Source organism: Phyllostomus discolor, chromosome 1 (assembly GCF_004126475.2).
Source record: "Phyllostomus discolor isolate MPI-MPIP mPhyDis1 chromosome 1, mPhyDis1.pri.v3, whole genome shotgun sequence".
Taxonomy (NCBI): domain Eukaryota; kingdom Metazoa; phylum Chordata; class Mammalia; order Chiroptera; family Phyllostomidae; genus Phyllostomus; species Phyllostomus discolor.
This window is the reverse complement of record NC_040903.2, coordinates 199313896-199334719: the sequence shown is the minus strand read 5'-3', so window position 1 is coordinate 199334719 and position 20824 is coordinate 199313896. Positions and strand designations below refer to the sequence as shown.

The 20824-nt window shown below is 47.6% G+C and overlaps 1 protein-coding gene across 1 annotated transcript in view; it reads right to left on the bottom strand.

Annotated features, from left to right (window-relative positions):
* NRXN3 (neurexin 3) overlaps positions 1-10937 on the bottom strand; it is a 1487232-nt gene extending 1476295 nt beyond the window's left edge. The window contains 1 exon segment of the mRNA XM_036018906.1: positions 10458-10937. The gene's annotated coding sequence lies outside the window, so the exon portion shown is untranslated.
* Between the last annotated feature and the right edge of the window lie 9887 nt (positions 10938-20824).

Below are 20824 nucleotides of genomic sequence, written 5' to 3'. Positions count from 1 at the left end.
AAAGTTTCAAATGAGCCCCAGAGAAGCTGTTGCACTGATCCCCAGGGAAGACTCGGGATGCTTGCTGCTGACAGACTTCTGAACACTCAAGTTGTGCAGAGAGTTACTCTGATTTTTTTAAACCCGAGAAGGGAAGCTGCCAAATTTCCAGGTTGGGATCATCCTCTCCGCCCTCAGGGCTACCCACACACAGGGCACTAAACAAGGTTCTGAGGTGGGCAGCAGGGACCCCAGGCCAGGCAGACAGGCCTTCCTGTGTCAGCAGTGGACAGCCAGTCCTCAGCAAAGAAGGCCAGACCTCATGGGGCAACAGGTGAACACAGCCTCTGTCCTTACCTCTTCCTGCCTCCAGAAGAGAAAAGACTGCACGTTCCTGGACGTGCATGGAACAGACAGGGCTCTGGGGCTGGCCCTGGATTTCACAACCTCACCCAGGCTCAGGAAGTGCTTGATTTTCATACAGATTCCCAGGCCCTACCCCAGAACTCCTAAATCAGATTGGCAGGGGAGCCTGAGAACATGCATTTTATAAAAACTCCCCAGGCATTTTGATACATACCCAAACCTAAAAATTACCATTCTAAATGAGAGGAAAACATATCCATATAAGCACTGAGCCCCACCCTGGAGACTGGGTGTGTATAACCAATTACCTCTACACTTCTAACTCTGGAAACAGAAACTGGTCCAGCCCACAGACACGTGCTTTGCAGCACAGGCTCTCCTGAAACACTGATTGGCAAGCCTGATGGAATAATGTGGGGACCTTTAAAACACACTGATGCCTGGCCTTGCCCCTAAAGACTCTGATTCCATAGATATGAGATGCAGCATAGGTTTTGGATTTTGATGTGGTGATTCTAATATACAGCAAAGTTTGAGAATTGCTCTAACTTACTCTCACTACCTAGCTCCCAGCTGACCAGTGCAGACATAAACACCCCAGGACAGCCTTCACCCCATCAGACGGTCAGCCTGAGAAACAAGGGGACCAAGGGGTGTTCACATCACAAGATCCTGGGATTTCTGGGGCGCAGGATCTTGTCAGATGAGATAAAGCTAAAAGTTATAGGTGACTTGCTGAGTAGGCCTTGGTGTCCCCAGTGTGTATGACACAATAGGACACAGCTGTGAGAGGCCTCAAAGTCCTCTTTACTCAAGTTTCATCCCAGCTCCTCCATTTACCAACTCTGCAACCTCAGGCAAGTTAACTTCCCCATCCCCACTCTCCTCACCTGTAAAATGGGGCCAACATTACCTAACACTGGTTCACTGCATCCTCACAGCTTTATGTACAAAACACAGTTGCTGGAACACACTAAAAGGTCAATCTTAGCCAACAATTGTGTATGTCCAATGATTCTTTTGATTGCTTACAAGATGCTTCATTCTTTCCTCTTTTAGAACATCTCAGACCCTTGGCAGCTGTTCTGCCAACCTCAGATACTTACTACTCTTCTAGGGCCCCCTTTTTTTGTCAAGCTTGATCATCTCTTGGCTCTTGAACTTGCTACTTAATTTCTCTGAGCCTCCGTTTCCTCATCTTCAGAGTGGAGGTATCGAAGTATTACTCCACATTCACTTAAAGAACCAGAGAGCTAACCTATGTAGATTGCCAGCACAAGGCCTAGCCCAGGGTCGCTCAATAAACCAAAGATGCAGGGGAAGGTGAGGAACAAGTGTTTCTCCCCCTTGATGGAGGTTCACCCACTCTGGTAGCCAAGGGGTACAAAGGATGGCTCCTGGAGATCCATGAGGAGCTGGCAATTCCAAATTTGGAGCTAGGGGAAGGGGCTGCCCTGCCTCCCCTTCTCACTCCTGGGCTGTGCTGAAGAATGCTGACTCCAGCTTGGGGTGCCTCTCACCAGCTCCCCGTCTTCCTCACTCCATTTAGTTCTGGCAATCCAATTCCCTTTCCTCCACCCGGAAATCGATGTTTAATTAACACATTATTGGAAAAATAAACACAGTCTTCAATGGGACTGCAATGAAGCTAATGCAGCTCAGCTTGGGGGCTGCAGACCATCCCTTCAGCCAGTAAACTGTTCTTCTCTTCCCTGCATCTCAACCCAGAAAAAGTTCCCCCTCTTCTCCCTGGAGTCTTTGGCTTGGGGGATCCCGGTGTCTTCCCTCTGTTTCCTCCCTCCTTGTCCCTAAGCAGGGAGACCACCCATCCCTTCTTACCCTTGACCCTATGACAGGGACACGTGGGGAAGAAGGAAGAATTTGGTGTCAGTGCATAAATCACTGCTTCAGGGGAAGAGGCACCTCCTTCTCAATACCCCCAGCTTCGATCTGTGAGGCTGTGGATGGTTCCATCTCCTCCCTGTTCTCCACTCCAGACCAGTACTCCACAACAGACCAGCTATTGTGCCCAGGCTGGAGGAGGGGAAGGGGCCCAGGGAAGGCTGACCATGCGGATGGGCCCCAGAAGGCCCTCTCCAGTCCTCAGGCCTCAGGAATTAACCTAAAGATCTCCCCTGGGAGAATTTTCTCCTCAAGCCCCCATTTTAGGTTTTCCACATACCACCCCCTTTTTTTCCAGGGTTCAGGGTGGAGGGCAGTGCAAGGTCTCAGAAAAAGGATGAATTCTGGAGTCAGATCCAACCTTGAATCCAGGGTCAGGCAGTTCTCACTGTGGGGTCCTAGCTAAGCTATGTAACCCCACTCTGGGTCCTGGTTTTCTCACCAGACAAATGAGGGAGGACAGGACCCACCTAAAGGAGATAGAGCAGAACACCATGTTCTTCTAACAGCGAGTACTAGATGACTGTCCATTCACCAGCATCTCCCACGGAGGGCCAGGCCATAGGGAGGGTGGGCCCATCAGGGCTCAGGGCCACAGAACAAAGCAGAGATAGACATGCTGCAGGCTCTGTGACCTTTGCCAGCCCACTACCATTCCCAAACAACCAAATTCCTCCTCTGACAAGGTGCCTGAGCAGGGAAGAAGGCACTTGAGCCACCATGGGAAACGGTTTCCAAAGTGCTATCAAAAAGACAACCAGCAGTGCCACTACTGGGCCAGCGGCTTCCCCTCCCTAAGCCTAGCATGCCTCTGACTGACAGAAAGGGGACAGAAGAAACATCTTCATCAGGTCCAAGTTGTGAGTCAGACACTCAGCAAGTTCTCAGACTTGGGGGACCAGATGACTGGCCCACACGGGTGGTGTGACACAAGGGTTAAGACCAGAGACTTCGGAGCTAGGCCCACTGGGTTTGCATCCCTTCTTACCCTTGTGGCCTTGACATGTTATTAACCTCTTTAGGCCTTCTTTTTTGTAATACAGAGATGATAACAGTACCTACCTCAAAGAGTTGTGGGAAGATTAAGTGAGATGATGTATGTCAAGTGCTTAGCATAATCCGGCACACAGTCAGAACTCAAATGTTGGCCAGTAGAAGTAGCTGTAGTAAGAGCAGTCAGGGTGGTGGTGGTAGTGATGTTGGCAGTAGGACTAGTTAGAACATTCGGATCTTAATTCTTTACAAAGGGGACCAGTGAAAGTATCTCTGGAGAAAGGCTCTGCTCTTAGCCACCTTCTTGCCCTAAAATTGCATTTCCCTTGCTGGCATGCCCCTTTCCTCTCTCTATCCCATTAACAGAAAGTGGGTGATGTCATCTCAAAGAAGGATGACCATTTATTTTATCATCCAAACCAGGACACTTCTGAGAGCTAATAATCACAGTAGGACAAAGGCCTACATGGAAACTGTCTCTGCAAACCAGGACATCTGGTCACTACATCTCAAGGTCACACAGAAATGGCTTCATGCCCTGTCTCAAGGTCCTGGCAAAGGCAATGCTCCCCTACTTCTCAGGATCTACATTTACTCCAGCCCCTTTTCCCCTACTGCATTGACCCATGCAAAACACACATACACAGACACACATGGCTAGGAGCTCTAACCCCTTCCTAACTCAAGGTCAAAGCCAATCCCAGGAGTGGAGCAAAGGGACTACTAGGGGCCCTTCATCCACATTTCATGACATCAGGTTCCCCAGCCAATCTCTGGAAATAAAACAAAGCAAACTGAACCGGATATCTAGACCCAAGCCTCCCTCTTCTGAGAAACAGGGCTAAGTCAGGAGAAGCACACAAGCTCCCAGGTTATCTGACTCCAGACACCAGCAGTGTGGACCCCTGAATGGACCCATACTGTATCTGAGAGTAACCTTGGTGGGCAGGGCTATGTGAGCTTGAGAACCTGGAGCACCCCACGGGGGCCTCCTCCTCCAGCACATTCAGAGCACGACCTTGACCAACACTCAATGACTCCAGTGGCCCTGGAGTGTAGCCCACGAGTCTTCCTCATGCCTCCCTCCAGCTCTACAAGAAGAGTCTGTCCTCTCTAGCGGCAACTAGTCCCACCAACCTCCTCAAGACCCTACTTTCCTCCGACTGAGGAAGAAAGACTGAGGGGGACCCCAGGCAGCCACCAGCACAACAGCTGATGAGAGAAGGCGCACGTCCCATAGGCAACATCAGGTGTGGCGAGAGCCCGGCCCGGGCAGCCAGAAAGCCTACATGCCAGCTTTGCCTCCAGATCAAACTTGACATGTGACTTTGGACAAGGCATTTCAACTCTCTAGACCTCAATTTTCTCATCTGTACTGGAGGGCACTGAATGAGATGATGGTGAGTTCATCTTCCTTTACCAGTAATAGTACAATGTAAGGTTCATGAACTTGGGCTCTGAAATAAGACACATCTGAGTTCATATCCTTGTTCTGCCATTTTACTAGCTTACTTTATGTAAGTCTAAGCCTCAGTCTCCTCTTCTGTCAAGGGCTAGTATTAAAAGTGTATTACATTGAGCTGTTCACTGAATGTAAAAAAAAAAACTTGATACAGAACTTGGTATAAATTAAGTATCTCAGAAATGGTAGTGTTATAACTACTGTTACTACTACTGTGATGGTGATGTTGATTGTCAGTATTAGAGGAGACCCAGTCACTGCAACCAGGCAAGGAGAAGACCTCTCTATATAACTCAGAACGTTCAGTACTTTGTAATTCCTCCAGCATATCTGGGACTTGCAGGAAGGAATAAGACCCCCAGGAGTCAAAGTTCAGCTTTCCCAAAAGACAGGCCTCAAGGTGCTAGAGAAGAAGAGAACCCCAACACCATGTGGTTCTTTCCTCCAATCAATACATATTTGCTGAGCACCTATTATGTGCCTAGGTACTGGGACACCACAATGAATAAAAAAAAGACAAAGTCCCTCACCTCCCACAGCCTGCATTCTAGAGGGTAAGACAAACAAGATCGCTTCAACACTTCACTCTATAAACAGTATTAGGTAGTGATTAGCCGATTAGAATTAAAGGCAGAGTAATGGACTGGAAAGTGGCTGGGGGTTGTGTTGAGGGGGTTATTTTACAAAGGCAGCCAGGAGGGGCCTCTCAGAGGAGATATCACTTGAGCAGAAAACTTGGAGGAGGGGTGGGGAGCAGGCCCCACACATAACCCCTGCCAGAGCCCAGTACTGCCACCTGTGGCTGGCCCAGCCACAGTGCTGCACTCCGGTCATCTGCAGAACAACCAGGACTGGTTTCTGGGGTCAGAGCTGCCACGTCCTTCCCCCAGCAGGAGCACCCCTGGGGGAGAAGGGCCTGACCACAGCGGACCAATGCACCTGGCCGCCACTGCATTTCCCACGGTGTGAGCTTGGGAAGGGCCAGCTCTACTTCTGCAAGTCTCCCATCCACACACCAGGGTCACGTAAGGAGAACACGCCGGGGGATGCCACCAGCATTCTTTTCTGTGTGTTTGGCACAATAATTCGCCCCCCGAAGCATCTCCTTCCCAGTTCTCCCCTTTCTCTGGCAATGACGTAACCCTTTCTCCCTAACTCCTCAAGGTCAGCCTCAGGAAGGGAGAGAGACGTCAGAAACGTAGGACAATTGGTGTCTTGCTCTCAGGATTTTTTTTTCCTTTTAAGCTAAATATTTTCCAATTTTATGTATAATTGCAATAAAGATGAACACCTTTAGCCAAAGGAAAGGAAAAGTGGTATCTGGTACTGAAGGCAGCCGGAGCCCAGGAGAGTTCTGGGGCTCGGGCCACTGCCCTGCCCAAGGGCAACTGCAGCTCACTGGGGCTGCAGCCTCCAAGGCCGAGCCCTCAGGGGTGGCTGATGCCGTGGAAAGTAGAGCCATCCTCCTGCGCTCTGCCCAGGGCTCCCAAGGTGGCAAGGAAAACCCTCAATTTCGCCCACCTTCAGTCTGCACCCACCCACAGTCATCCATGAGCACACCCGCCCACGGGCTTGCCTGGGAGCTATGGGGACCCCGTACAGACTTCCTGCTGGGGATCAGAGCTGTTTTTTTCCCCTCCACCCTCTTCTCAAACACCCTGACAACTTCATTGCCCTCTGTCCCCCACCAAACACCTCCACTTTTTGCCTTCCACCTCCTTCAAGTGAGGGAAAGTAAGCTTCCCGTCCCTGTCACCCCCTCGCCTCTCCAGAGCTATCCGCACATACATGTCCAACAAACACCCTCACGCAGCACACACAGGCAGGCAGCCTCCAGCTTGCGCCGCACGCAGAGTGTTGACAATCCCATGTTGTCCAATTGGAGGCACACCGGCACCAGACCAACAAAAACACCCCTCCTGCCCCCACCCAAAGGCAACACAAAGGCCGCCAAGAATTTCAAGACCAGATGACATCCACAGAGCGAGAGCTGGGTCAGACAAAGACATCACTCCATCCTCCCAACACACCACGACAACTCTGGGGTACTCTGCAGTGCCCTCTGGCTTGACACAGCCCACTGAGCAGAGCTGTGTGTGTTGGCGTGAGTGAGAGAGTGCACATGTGTGGGTGTGGGGGCTGGGGGGTCTGTGTTCCTAGTGTCCAGGCATCAAATCTCCCCGGAGGTAACCCAGTCCAGACTCCGCTTTCCCTGGGTAACCTTCCCCTGATGTGCCGCAAACATATATTACACGGATGGTTAAATTGGATCATTATCACCGGGTGCTTATTTGGCAAAAAAAAAAAAAAAAAAATTCATTAATGTCATCTACCCCATTCCAATCCCCTTTTCATGAGGTCCCTTCCCCCAAAGACTCTCCAACATGCTAATCCCATGAACTGCGACACACCACAGCTTTCGGGAAAGAATAGTGGTGAAAAGAAAGAAGACAGCGGTGTGGGGAGAAGACGTGGATAATGGTACTGCATTCCCCGTATGAAGACGGGTGGAAAGAAAGGAGCCATGGTGGAGGTAGGGGTGGGGAGAGCCATAAAGGGGGATGGAACCAAATGAAATCAAGCCTTTGGTCGCCTGTGTCCGTGTAAGAGTGTGTGTGCAAGAGCGTGTGCAAGTGCGTGCATAGATGTGCCGACTGAGTCCTCCTATCAGAAGGCTGCATCCGTGTGGCATGTAGGAGAGGCCATCGCACCACTGTTGTGTTGCAAAAAAAAAAAAAAAAGAAAAAAAGAAAAAAAAAGCCGCAGAGCCATCAGAATCAGAATTTTCTCATCAAGATGGAAAGGACTAGAGGAAAGGGGGAGGGGGGAGGGGTAGGAGAGAGGGGTGCGTGGAATAGGAGGCAAGAGCATGGCAGAATTGGGGGAGGGTAGAGGGGGAAATTGGTGGTGGGATGGAAAAGATTGCACGCACACGGAGACATAAACACACACAATACCCAAACGCCAACCCCACCGCTCCACTGTTCGCTCAGGACTGACAACCCGTCCCCCACTCTCCGCTGCCTCTCTGTGCCCCCAAAGCTGGTGCCGATGGATTTCTCTATCTCAGTTTTGCAGCAGTGGGCTAATTACAACCAAGCCCCCTCACCAAATTAACCCCTCCCCTCCCTCTCTTTTTTTCTCTAAAAGGCCAATTGAAGAATAATGTGTTTTTAGAGATAATGGATTTTTTTTCCCAAGGAGAGAGAGAAAGGGGATGCAGGACAGAAATTCTGCAAACCGGTGACTTCCTACCTCACCTCCGTCTCCCCTCATGTCCCCATACACTGTAGCATCTCGTCTACCATTTCCAACCATCCCCTTGTCCCCCACCACCCAAAAGAAAAGACCTTCCTACCATGCACATCGACAAACACACCAACCGCCACCCAATCTCAGTAGCCGATCTCAAAACCCCAAGCATCAACCCACCTCGACATATCCTTTCCCTTATATAAGCAGCAAATCATCAACATATTTAGTAGAAACACAGCATTAAAGAGAAATCAACAAAAGGAGGCCAGACCCCCCGTCATACCCCCAATAATTAATAATAGGGAGCTACCAGAAAAGCAAAGACGTAGTTGTCTCTCAAAATCTAGAATTCCTTTGATTTCTGGCCCCTTCATCTTAAGCAGCAATTTTTTAAAAATTATTATTTCACTAGAAAGGGCCGGAAAGCTCCAGAAAAGGGCATTCGCACAGTCCGGTTGTTTTTAAAAAATTAACCCAGCCCTGTTGCTCACTTTAATAGCGAACTTCCAGCGTCCAGCCTTTTCCCCCTCTTCCAGAAGGAAGACTAGCTCGCAGGATGAACCCCAGGCTGCAGAAAATGGGCCAAGAGCCCTTACTCTCCACTCCCCAACAAAAAAAAAAAAAAAAATCAAACAATAGGAATATCTCTGCACAACCAGCACCTGTCTGAAATGTCGTTTGCCCCAATATGACTTAGGCAGATTAATCCAGAAGATTAAAAAAAATACATATATATACACCAGCCTGCCTATGTCTCTCCCGCTCCATCCCTCCGCCACGTACCCAGTATCCCTTAGGTAAACTTGCCCATCGTCACCAGCGGGACCATTTTAACTTGAAAGGCGATGCAGAAGCCCTTGAACGATGAAGGGAGGCTCTACCCAGAATGGCAGATTCATAAAGGGCTAGTTTTTCAGGCTCCCCAGACCTAACCTCCAGGTGCCCCCAGATAGACTATCCTGGGTATGGAGTCACCCAGCGCTCCGGGAGTTCAAATTTCCCTTGGAACCTTTATCACAAAGGCAGACGGTCATCTGACCCCCTGAAACTACACCGCCTTCCAGGTGTGAGAAGGAGCCCCTCTCCCTCCCAGGGCCATCCACAAGACCCAGGGCAGAGAAAGAATGAAAATGTTGGGGTGGAGAGTGGTGGTAAAAGAAAACTATCTCCCCGAGCGGGAATGGCCGAAGGAAGCGGGGAGATGGCAGCTCCAGCTCGCCCAGTTCTCCTGTTTGGTCGGATGATCTCTGACCTTTGCATTAAAATAATTTTTAAAAAAAATAAATAATGATCATGGGAAAGGAATCCTACTTGACCTAAACCCCAACAATGGTTGGCAAAAAATATCATTTTCTTGCTGCATGACAATATTTCTCCATCCAAATCAAAAGAGGAAGGCATTTCATGGAGGAAAGGAGAAATTTAATTTTTTTAATAAGTAGTCACAGGGTAAGTCACCTGCAAAGCAGCCGAACCCATAGGTTGGTATTACATCACTGGCCTAAGAAGAGATGGGGGGTGGGAGGAACAGATTTTTACCCCCGTGTCATCAGGAAGATGTTTCTAAAGCAGTTAAGTTTTGTGGTTAGAAAACAGAGAGGGAAAGAGCTGAAACTCTGGGCACAACACAATGCCTCAAAAAAACAATACATCGAACCAGCCTCTAAGGTCACTGAGAGCTTGCAAAACCCACAGTGCTTACACAGAGTGGAAGTTTTCAGGCAAGCCTGCTACTAAATCATTAATATAAACAAATGGAAGGCAGAGGAGGAAGGTTCCCTTGTAACAGATCCAAAGAGGAGCGGACACACGTACACACACACACACACACACACACACTCCCTTTTCACCTTCTCCGAGTATGCCCACCTTCACAACGAAACAGCAGAAGTCCAATCTGAACCTTCAGGCTCAAGAACCCCCTCCTGACACTCCCCCCGACCCACCCTGGTTCACACTCAAACACACTCACATTCGTACACACCTCGACTCCTCAACAGCCAGGGAAATCCCTGTCTCAGTTCAGTTTTGTCAGCTTGTGACCCTCGGGGTGTCGCTTCTTTATTCCTCATTTGACTCAGCCCCTTCCCCAGAAAAAAAAAATAAGGAGGAGGAGGGAAAAGTGGCTAAAACATGCCAAAAAAGTATCTGCCCAAAACGAAGTGATGAGCACACATCACTTCAGACTAACAATCCAAGGAAATAGGAGAAAGACTTTTTTAAAAAGATTTTTTAAAATTCTAAAACATTCTGACTTTTTGCACGTCTGGAGCAAAAGGACCCAACTTCCAGGAGAAGCTGAAGAAAAAGAAAGGCAGTTGAAAAGCCATTCCCATGGTCAGCGGAGGCTCTCCGATCCAACATTCAGAAAAAAAAAATCTAGGTTGGTCGCTCCCAGCTGAAAACTTCTATCCTCTCAGGAGCTACCGCCTCCCAGAATGGAAGGGGAACCTTGAGTTGTTTCCCATCCTGCCTGCCTGCCTTTCCCCGGAAATCTTACCTTTCCAGTCGCACAGAAGATTTAGGATCCGTTTGTTTGTTGGATGTTTAATCAACTGAGTTTGCTGGGTATGTTTCCTCTTCGGGGAGGTTCAAATTCCAGAATCTTTCTCTCTCCTTTTCTTTTTCTCTCTCTCTGGGAGGGAGTGACAGGGAAGAAGGGAAGAGGGTGTTGGAGGTGCGAAAAGCAGGTCCTCGGTGGTTGGAGATGCTGGCAGCTTCAAGAGGGGAGGACACGCTCGCCTCTGCCTCTCAGTGAGTTGCATGCAAGAGGAGATGTGTAGGGCTGAGCTCGGAGCCTGAGACTGCCGGAGGAGCCCAGGAATTTCACGCACTCCAGAGCCGGCCCCTCCCTCTCCCACACAGACCCAGGCATTTAAAGAGACAGCCCGGCTGCCTGGCTCAAGGCTTCACCGCCTCCCTGACTGTTTTGCAAACAGCTGAGAAAATATCATCAGAGAGGGGCACTCTGCAGCCCCCTAAGACTAAGAGGCCGTCTCAGGAGCTTAGTTCTCCCCTCATCCAAGCTTGAGGAAGGTTCTTGACTAGAACTGAAACAGGAATAAAAATAAAGGCAAAATCCTCACAGCTTCAGTAGACTAAGCCACTTCCTACTACTGAAGATGCATGTGTCTCATTACAGACTGAGGGAGTGAAAAAGGACCCTGCCCTAAAAGCGTACCTCAGTTTCCCTGAGTAGTCATCCCTCCTTACAAAATCAGGGCAATCCTTGTGCATCTGGTGGAGGTTAGGCCTGTAACTAGGACACAAATCCATTCCTTCAACAAGCCCTTAGCATATCAGCTAGGGTAAGGTACAGTGCATAGAATGAGGGCTGGGGACATAGAAATGAAGGTGACAAATGGGGCTTCCCCTCCAAGGGCTCCTCGTTGGGAAGACAGAGGCACAGCTAACCCTATCCCCAAGAGGGGGTTGGGCACCTGTAAGCTGGCGAGGATCAAGAGGCAAAGATCAAGTGCTGGGGTGGATTGGGAGGATGGCTCCCTTCTGTAGCTTGCACCCTGGGTCCAAAACCTAGGTATTTCCAGTGCACCCAAACTCTTCACAACTCTTCAAAACCCATCTCCAGTGTTGCTGGATTAGCCTGTGTTTGTAGAAACATTTCCCCAGTCAAGCCTACACAAGAGATGACAGTTGGTAGCACCACACAAAACACTTTGTTCAGCATCAGGCCCCGGTGCCTCAAAGTGGGAAAACACCCCACCCCTTTCTTGTCCTGCCTCCCCTTTCTAAGGGCTACATCATACACCCTTCCTCTGGCTAGCACCAATGGCTAGAAGAGCCATGAGCTGCTGTTGGGCACTTACCATGCGCCAGCACATAGATCATCTTGTCCTGTCCAGTGAAGTTGGTGCTGACCATTGTCCATTTTACAGTGGAAGAAAGCACAACTTTAGTGGGGCTCCCCAAGGTCACACAACTGGAAGTAACCAAGAATGAATTTGAACTCAGGTCTGACTCCAGAGCCTGCCTGCTCAGCCACAGTGCTAAATTGCCTCCCTGCCCTGTGGAGTGGTTCTTACATTTCTGCCCTTCACTGGACATTCTTCCAGCCACCCCAGCACTGCCCGACTCAGCGGATTTGATAGCACATGCACTGGGCATTGTGCTCACGGGAAACAAAAGGAGTAAGTCAAGGTCCTTGCCCCACAGTATCCACTATGCTTTGGAGGAAGACAGAGGTGTGTCCCTAAAAGGCAAGGGGAAAATGATAGTCATGGGATCAATGTAAAAGAAGCTCTACGGGATTGTCAAGGAACAGGAGATAAATTTTGATTTGGAGATGGGGGTTATCAAGGCAAGTTTGGTGGATAAAGTGGCATTTGGGCCAGGCTTACACACATGCAATTTCACCATCCCTAGCCTACTTTTCCATCTGTTTTACTGTTTGGATCAAATCTCATTTTTTTTTTATGTTTTCTTGGGTCCCCAGTCTTCCACGTCACCATGGTATCCAGCACATATTAGGCATACAAACATGCCTGACAACTTCATGCATGACACCTGATTTCACACCTGCTTATGCTAGACCTGAACTGCCCTGAAACCTGATTCTATATACCCTCCTTACCTGGCCTTTTCTGAAGCCTGTAAACTTTACTTGTTCTCCAAGTGTGAAAGTGAAGTCTGGAGGGCAGAGTGCATGGTGTTGGGCAAGCCAAGCCGTCTGCAGACTCTGGGGGGAAGAACCGTGCAAAGGAACCACCATGATCTAGCAGGACCTCAAGAACAACCAGAGCAGCTGTAGATTCACCACTGGAAACAATAGAAAGGGACCTAAGGGATCAGGGGACATGAGAGCATAAGCCCAAAGGGAGAGTCTGAGGACTCACTGCCCGACAGATAGAAGTCAGCTCCCATAGGACTCCCATAGGACTCCTCTGACAAACAGCAGCCACGAAAGGACATACCCCCTGCACATGTCCACTGCACATGTGCAGGACAACCTAGAAGTTAGGACATATAGCTGGATTCCAGTCCCACCTTGGCCAACCAAATTCCACATGATTTGAATAGTTTTCTTTCCCTCTCCAAGTCTCACTGTCTTCACCTACAGAAATCATGATACCTGTACTGGCTTCGAAGGATTGTTACAAGAATTAAGTGAGAAAACACACACAGAACACCTTGCCCCACAGAAATGCTTAACAAATGTCTGCTGCCTCTCCCCAAAGGTCTGCCTCTGCCCCTGCATGGGATTATTAATTTTGGACTGCCCCCTATAGTTAGCATTCCCTTATTTCATCATTTCACTTTTAATATTTTAGCGTACCAGGGTATCACTGTAATTACTATCATTCATTTGTTTTTAGCCCTTGTGCTTCCTAATCCTCTTTACCTTGTGTATTTTGAATATACTGGTTATTATCATTTTATTCTATTAGTGTGGATGTGGGCTTCTTAAGTATTAGCTATATTTCAATTACTCCGGTATATCATTTTAGTCTGTCTTTTATCATGAGATCTCTGGGCTCACTTTACTCATTCTTCCATGGCAATTTCACTAACCTCCACTCTTCTCCCTGTGATCCTGTATTCCACTGGAGAGTTCCAGATTTACGAGGATGGATATGTACAGAACAGCAGAGACAGACAACTTCAAAGACCGTAAGGCAGGTCTCCTTACATAATGCAACCATAAGCACAAAACTCTGTTGGGGATTTGCCCAAATGATGGTGCCATGTCAGCAGTGACACTGATTTCTTTTTGTTTTAAATTTTCACCCAAGGATATGATTTTTATTGATTTTAGAGACAGAGGAAGGGACAGAGAAATGGGGGGGAGTGAGAGAGGAGAGAGAGAGAGAAAGAAAGAAAGAAAGAAAGAAGAAAGAAAGAAGAAAGAAGAAGAAAGAAAGAAAGAAAGAAAAAGAAAGAAAGAAGAGAAAGAAGAGAGGAAGGATGAAGGAGAGAAAAGGAAAGGAAAGAAAAGGAAGAGGGCGCTAGGCATGAGAGGTCTCGTAGAGATGGCCTGATAGAGACGCGCATCTCCTCTCCGAGAAAAGAGCTCGCCTCTCCCCTCCGATCTCAATCTGAGCCGCTCCTCTCCCTTCTCCTCCCCCCTCCCTCCCAAGAGGAAAAGAAAAAGATGTGAGAGAGAAACATTGAATCGGTTGTTTCCCATATATGCCCCAACAGGGATTGACCCTGCAGCCTAGGTACATGCCCTGTCTGGGAACCAAACTCACAACCTTTTGGTGTACAGAATGATACTCCAACCAACTGAGCCACCCAGCCAGGGCAACAGTGATTTTCTTAAGGGAAGGCTCAGTGGGGGCGACTAAAACCTTAGTCCCTGTGTCCTGGGCTAAGCAGGCCACAGTCAGAGACCATTAGTTTAGAAGTTTCCCTTGTGGCCCCACCTTCCTTCCCTGGGATGTGTGGCTTCTGCCTTCACTCATTCATAGGGAGGACAAAACGAGACAGAGTCTGTTTCAGCTTTTCTTAAGTGTGTCATAGCATTACTTTGAGGATAAAGCAAGGAACAGTTTCATCACCAGTCAAAAGGATAAGTTGTCCATGACACTCCGAGAAAACAATCAAGCTAGTATAATGATGATAATGACAACAATAATAATAATCACCACCACCACACATCACCCTGTTGGTCATCTACTTGTCAGCATTGTGGTTAAGATCACAAGGCTCTGCCAAGAGGACACTTGGGTTCAAATCCCAGCTTTACTATTTGCTGGTGGTGAGACCTTGGCCAAGCCACTAACATTTCAAGCCTCAGTTTTGTCATCTGTAAAATGGAAAAGATACCATCCTCAAACCTATCCTGGGACAATGAGATCAGAAATAGCTATAAGAGCAAATTGAACATTTGCAGTACAGGGTATTGGTTGTCATTATCAGAGTGGATTTAAAATATTTAGTATCTGAATTGGTATGGGCAGCGACTAATCAGATCAGAAACTGGCTATACACCATGGGTTTGACCCTACCCATGTGTAGCGGCTATCCGCCCTACACCTTGGCATTGTCACCCCCTGCCAGGCACTGAGGTAAGCACTGGGCAAGCACTGATGCATTATCTCACTTAATCTTCACAGCAAGTTGGCTTTATTATGTTATTTATTGAAGTAGATTCCATTGCATATTTATGAACATGACTATGCCTATAAAATCAGGGGTACAGGTAAACAGACTTAACATGCATTCCAGTTGCCCTGATGACTCGTGTATGGGAATTCCAGGGGGTGTTTTGGCTGGGACTTAATGTTTTTAACATTATTGAAAAGATTCATGATTTTAGTTACTGACTCTTTCAATGGCCTTTAGAAGATGATGCTAATGGTCAGTGGCCTCATCATCCATTAAGTAAGTGGGTAGACACACTGTTCTTTCTGAGTTTCCACTGCTCTACCCAAACCAACCCTGGGAACACCAAAGGCTTCTCAAGACAAGCCCAAGTCACTAGAAACTGAGCATTAGACAGTTCTGCTAACCCCCAACCAGTACTTGAGGAGCGACAAGGTCTCAAGTCCCCACATGCCTTGCTCCTGAGCAGATTTCAAATTTAGCCTCAAATGCTACCAGTTCAAAGCACTTTGCCCACTGTCCCTCAAAAATATCCCTGGTGCTCTTCTCTCCTCTCCTCCTCCCCCCGCCCGAACCATGCTGCACGGCTGGTCTACCAGAGTTTATTTGACTTTCTGTCACCTACATGATGATGTTTCCAGTGTTATTAATAAGTGACTGCTTATTAATTAGTATTATTAGATATGCACCATGCAGTGCAGACAGCACCACAGAGGGCCTGGCGTCTCCAAGGAGAGGACTTAGACAGAAATAGTTGTGCCTGCAGCCCAGCAAGAGGACACAGGGTGCCCACAGCAGCACTCCCCAAATTCTGAAAGCCAGGCACCTGCTCAGCAGAAGTGTGTTCTCATGCAGAACAAAAGGAGAACAAATGAATATAAGATTAGCAGGCACATGAGGGCCTAAATCCAAAGGGGAGCCTGAGACTGCATGCCCTGAGTTGGTTAGCTCCCAGGGAATGTTTCTAGCTCCCAGCATCCCTTCCCCCAAGTTATCTGCCCTCACCCCCAAGAGGACGCAAGAGAGACTAGCTCCCAAGAAGGCCAAAAGTTTCCAACTTTCAACAGCAATGGGGAGCTTTCTACCCTCATTTCCTCTTCCTACTAATTCCACTGAAATGAAGTATCTTCAGGGACTCAACAGCCAGTAGAAGCCTCCCAGCCATCTCCCTGAATTCAGCAGCCTTTTACCATCGGAGAGGAACCAGCCCTCAGGGCAGGACTCTCGTCCAGTCTGCAGCCTCAGGGAGATCCAGGCTATGCTGTGGAATGGTCCCCTGCAGCGTCCTCCCAGAGCACCCAGGACAAGCAACTTGATTAGACTGATGATTACAGAGTATCTCACCAAAACGCTTGACCACAAACAAAGCTGAAAAGGAAACTATTTCCTCCCACTCTGATAATTTTCAGAACAATTTTAAAATTTCCTGCTTGGGGATCAAATTTTAACATGGTCCAGGTATATTTGGAGTGTTTAATGGGTTTCAGTGTTTGAGCAGCGGGGAGTTACCTATTAACACTTGATGGCTGCTTTCAAAAAATTCATCATTTTCTCCACTTATGATGGAAGTTCTTGTATGTGTTCAATTTCATTCCTCCCACCAAGACAGGTAAAGGCAGCCTGGGCGGGCAGAGCCACTCTTCAACTGAAGGCCCAGAGGTCAGGGCCTGAGTCTCTGGGAAAAGCAGCACACACCGCGTGAGTGGTGAAGGCCACCAAGTCCAAGTTCAGGCTGCACAGGCTGGAACCCAGCTTTACCACGTACAAGCTTCAGCACCTCAGGCAAGTTGCTTGACTGTCCTGTGCCTCGGTTTCCCCTTCTATGCAATGAAAACTATGATAGGGCCTGCCTCATAGGGTTGTGATGTGGATGAAATGAGTCAGTATTTTTAAAGTGCTCAAATAGTGGTTTTCACAGTATAAAGGCTATATACATGTTTGATAATTTTTTAAAAAATTCCCATGGACATTACTCCCAGGCGGGCCTTAATAAAAGCTTCCTGATAATGGCAATGGAAATGTGCTGGCTCTGGAATGTCACGGGACCCAGGTCAGGAAAGGCATCAACTCTGCTCTCATTCCTGGTGACTCTGTTTGTAGAGGTTCAACCAGGCCCACTGCTGAGGCCCGTTGCCCTGTGCCCCTAGCCAGCCCTCTTTCCCATCAGCTCTCTCTCCCTCTTGCTGGACAGCCCTGGTACCATCCCCAGCCCTTCATGTAGAGTCAGCTCAGCCCCCAGTGCAGACAGGAAAGGCAACACCAGCATCATGATCTTGTGGAGACCAAACCACGCCCCATCTCCTTCCTCATCCCCAGCAACCATCCTCTCTGACCCACGCACTAGAACTATTTTTAAAAGATAGACTTTTGCCCGGTTGTGGGGGGGAAAAAAAAAGAAAGAAACACCCTCCCCAAGATTCAAGCTGAAGATGGAATGATTGCCAAAAGCTAACAGCTTTTCAAACAGGACGCAGTTAAAAATATGTCTGAAATGGTTTTAACTCAAACTCAAAAAATAGCTTAACTGACTGGGGAGCCGTAGGCGATGGGGGTGGGGAAGCGGAAGAGGAAGAGGGATTCCCTAGGAGGGACCTATGGTAGGCCATGCCACAGGGACACAAAAGGGATGCCTGGTTTTATTTTCTCACATGAATACCTTTCAAAAACACAGACCCAATCTCCAGGGAAAGATTGTTGCTGCTCCATATGAGGAGACGCTCCTGCCAAGGGCCACCTGCGTGACTTCCTGGACTCTCACTACTCTGTGTGGCCACAGCAGCACCAGCATTGCTTTTGAGTGTGTTAGCGATGCAGACCCTCAACCCCCACCCACGTGCCCACCCCAGCAGACCTGCTGAATCAGAATCTGCACTTCAACAAGATGCCCAGATGACTCAAATTCAAATTCAAATGCCACGGATACTGCCCTAGACCCCACCATAACACCTCAAGCCTAAAAAGAGTGAGACTCAAAATAGTTCTCTCCATTTGACGTATAATGAAAATGAGACCCAAGGAGGGACTCATCTAAGGTCACCAGCTGAGTCGGTCTAACAGTATCATCCAGAAGCCCACCCCTCCTCTCCTAGGATATTAGACCCCAAATCAGGCTTCTGCATCAGACCTAACCAAGGATGAAACAGAATTTGTAATGCCTTCTTTGAGGGGCAAAGGACTTGGAATATAAGACAATCATTTAAAGCAATGTTTCTCAAAGTAGGTTTAGTAGGTCACTATTTCTATCAGATACTCCATGAAAAAGACTCTATTGTCCAATATATGTAGAAAATTCATAATGTACATTAATATATTTCAGCCTCTGACAAGTCCTTCATTAAAGAAACATGCTTAAAATTGTTTAATCCAATATTTTCCAAAATTATTTTACCACAAAATCTTTTTTCCCCCGCAGAAAGCCTATTATGTGAATAATATCATGTTTTAAGAAATAAATGATGGGATCCGCCTCCATTTATCACTTAATCACATGCTCAACAAGTCTGCAGGAAAGCATAAGTGTTTTATTATGTTTATTAAAGGTGAGGCAGGGGGCAGAATTCCTTTTATAACAACCCCCAAAATGTCATCACTCAATCTGTGATTGATCACTTCTTGCAACAAGGAGCTTACTACCTTACAAAACAACCCAGCTCATCATTGGACAACTCTAATATTGAGATACATTTCATTAAGTCAAAATCCTCCATTTCCTAATATCTTAGACAACAACTGCTTAAAACCTATCTTCCCACCAGTGTGCATAGAGAATTCATCACTGCGTCTGTTACTCTTCACAGGCAATTCTAGTGGTAGTAGAATAATAAGTCTACTCTGTCCTCTGCAGTACAAACCTTCAAACAGTCTGCAGAATCACAAAATGTTAGAGCTTGAGAATATTTTAAGTATCACTTAACCCAATGGTTTCATTTTACAGATGGGGAAACCATCTCCAAGAGCAATCAGATCACCTGCCCAAGGCCAAACAAGCAGCTAGAAATTTAACCTAGGAGACTGGATTTGAATATAGCCAGGGGCTGGTGTTCTTTAACTGGTAGGAGAGCTTTCTTTCCTCACCAGGAATTCCCAGATGCTTGACGCTCATGTCTAACTTCCAAAGTCCATCACATAGAATCACACAGCCTCCTCCACTCTTCTTCCTGGTACCCCACTCAGATACCGTGTTCGGGGCCATATGAGTCACACAGCTCTCCCAGCGTGGGGAGCTGTGTTCCAGCCCTTCTCCTCCTGGAGTGGCCGAGCTGGGACTGTTCTTCACCCCACGCTGCCTCCTCGGCACCACCGCCATCTGCACCCTCCTTCTCAAGGATCCCCATCTGTTTTCCTGATACCACTCAGCCGCCCCAGCACTTTGCTCAGCTCCCTAACCCACTGCTTGAGCCACTCTCCCTGCAACTTGTGATTTCCTTTTTTCCTTCCCTTTGCACAGCCTTCATCTGCTCCATCTTCACCTCTTCAGCCCACAACTTCAAGAGCTTGTAAGCTTGCAAGCCACTGCTTTCTCACTTTCTCTCAAATGCCAAGCCTCCACTAACCTGGAAATCCCACCAGAGCCCTTTGCTTGGGCTGAGATTTTGCTGCTAGGCTATATGTGTCTGCTGAATAAATAAATGAGGTAATTTCTTTCTGCCTTGCACTACCCCAGCCTGGCCTTGCATATTCTGAATCATCATCGCTTAAGCCCACTTGCTTCTCTTCCTACAAGTATATTCCCCTCCCACAAAGCTGGGGAGGGCTGGGTACACAGTAGGTGCAAATGTAAGTGCAGAGTGATAGCACTAGGTCACTGAGAAATATTCCTGAAGATGACTGCTTCTCTTTTCATCACTAGAAAGGCCTGTACCCTGGGAGGACAGTTACCACATCTATATAATCTTTGTCAGGGCTTAACTGTTCTCAATACATATGTAACAAATGGCTAAAAAAAAAAGTTTGAGTACTTAGGAAGCCCATAATGATTTCCATTTGTTTAGCATCTATTCTGTGCCAGACATTCCACATATATTTTCTCATTTAATGTTTGGAAGTATTCAGTATGGCTGGGAAAGGAGGTTCAGAAAAGGGACTCTAATCTAGGGCTTTCTGGGTTCCATACCTGTGTACATCCTTCTCCCTCTCCATACCAGCAAAGGTATCCATCAGCAGGATCCAACCCCAGGGACCTTCATCCCCTAATTTCTTCTCATAGAGATTAGTTTTAGTTTTCTACTTTCTTTCTCCCCTTTCCAATAGGTAGTTCACCTCTTCTCTGGCCACCTGCCCCCCTTCCATGTCTGCAACCCCTTAAGAAGCCCTTTTTTCTTGTCTCATTTTTTAAAAAAAATTCCCCATTGGACAGTTGCAAATACAGACATAAGAAAACAGAAGTTTTGCATCAAAGGCTGTTCTGGAAGCAAACCAGGGACCTCTGTGAAGGGTAACTGTGAGAAACAGATTTCAGTGATTAATGCCCTCTGCACACTGGGAGTGAAAATAGATTCCAGGCAGTCGTTGACTAAGAAAATCTCCAAATATAAAACTCTGGCGTGTAACTATGGGGATCACGGAATCAACCTCTTCCCCCACAAAATGCTCCAATGCATCTGCATCCAAACTCCAAATTAACTAGTTCGAGTCTTCTCTCTGCTTTGCAGCCTCTGGTAAGTAAGTAAGTAAGCACTATCAATGCCAAAAACTGGAAAGAAAATTATCTAGAAGTCCAAAAAAACTAACCAAATATGACTAAATCACCTCTGAAGAATCCAAACATATCAATAGCCTCACATTCTTAACTTTTACATATTA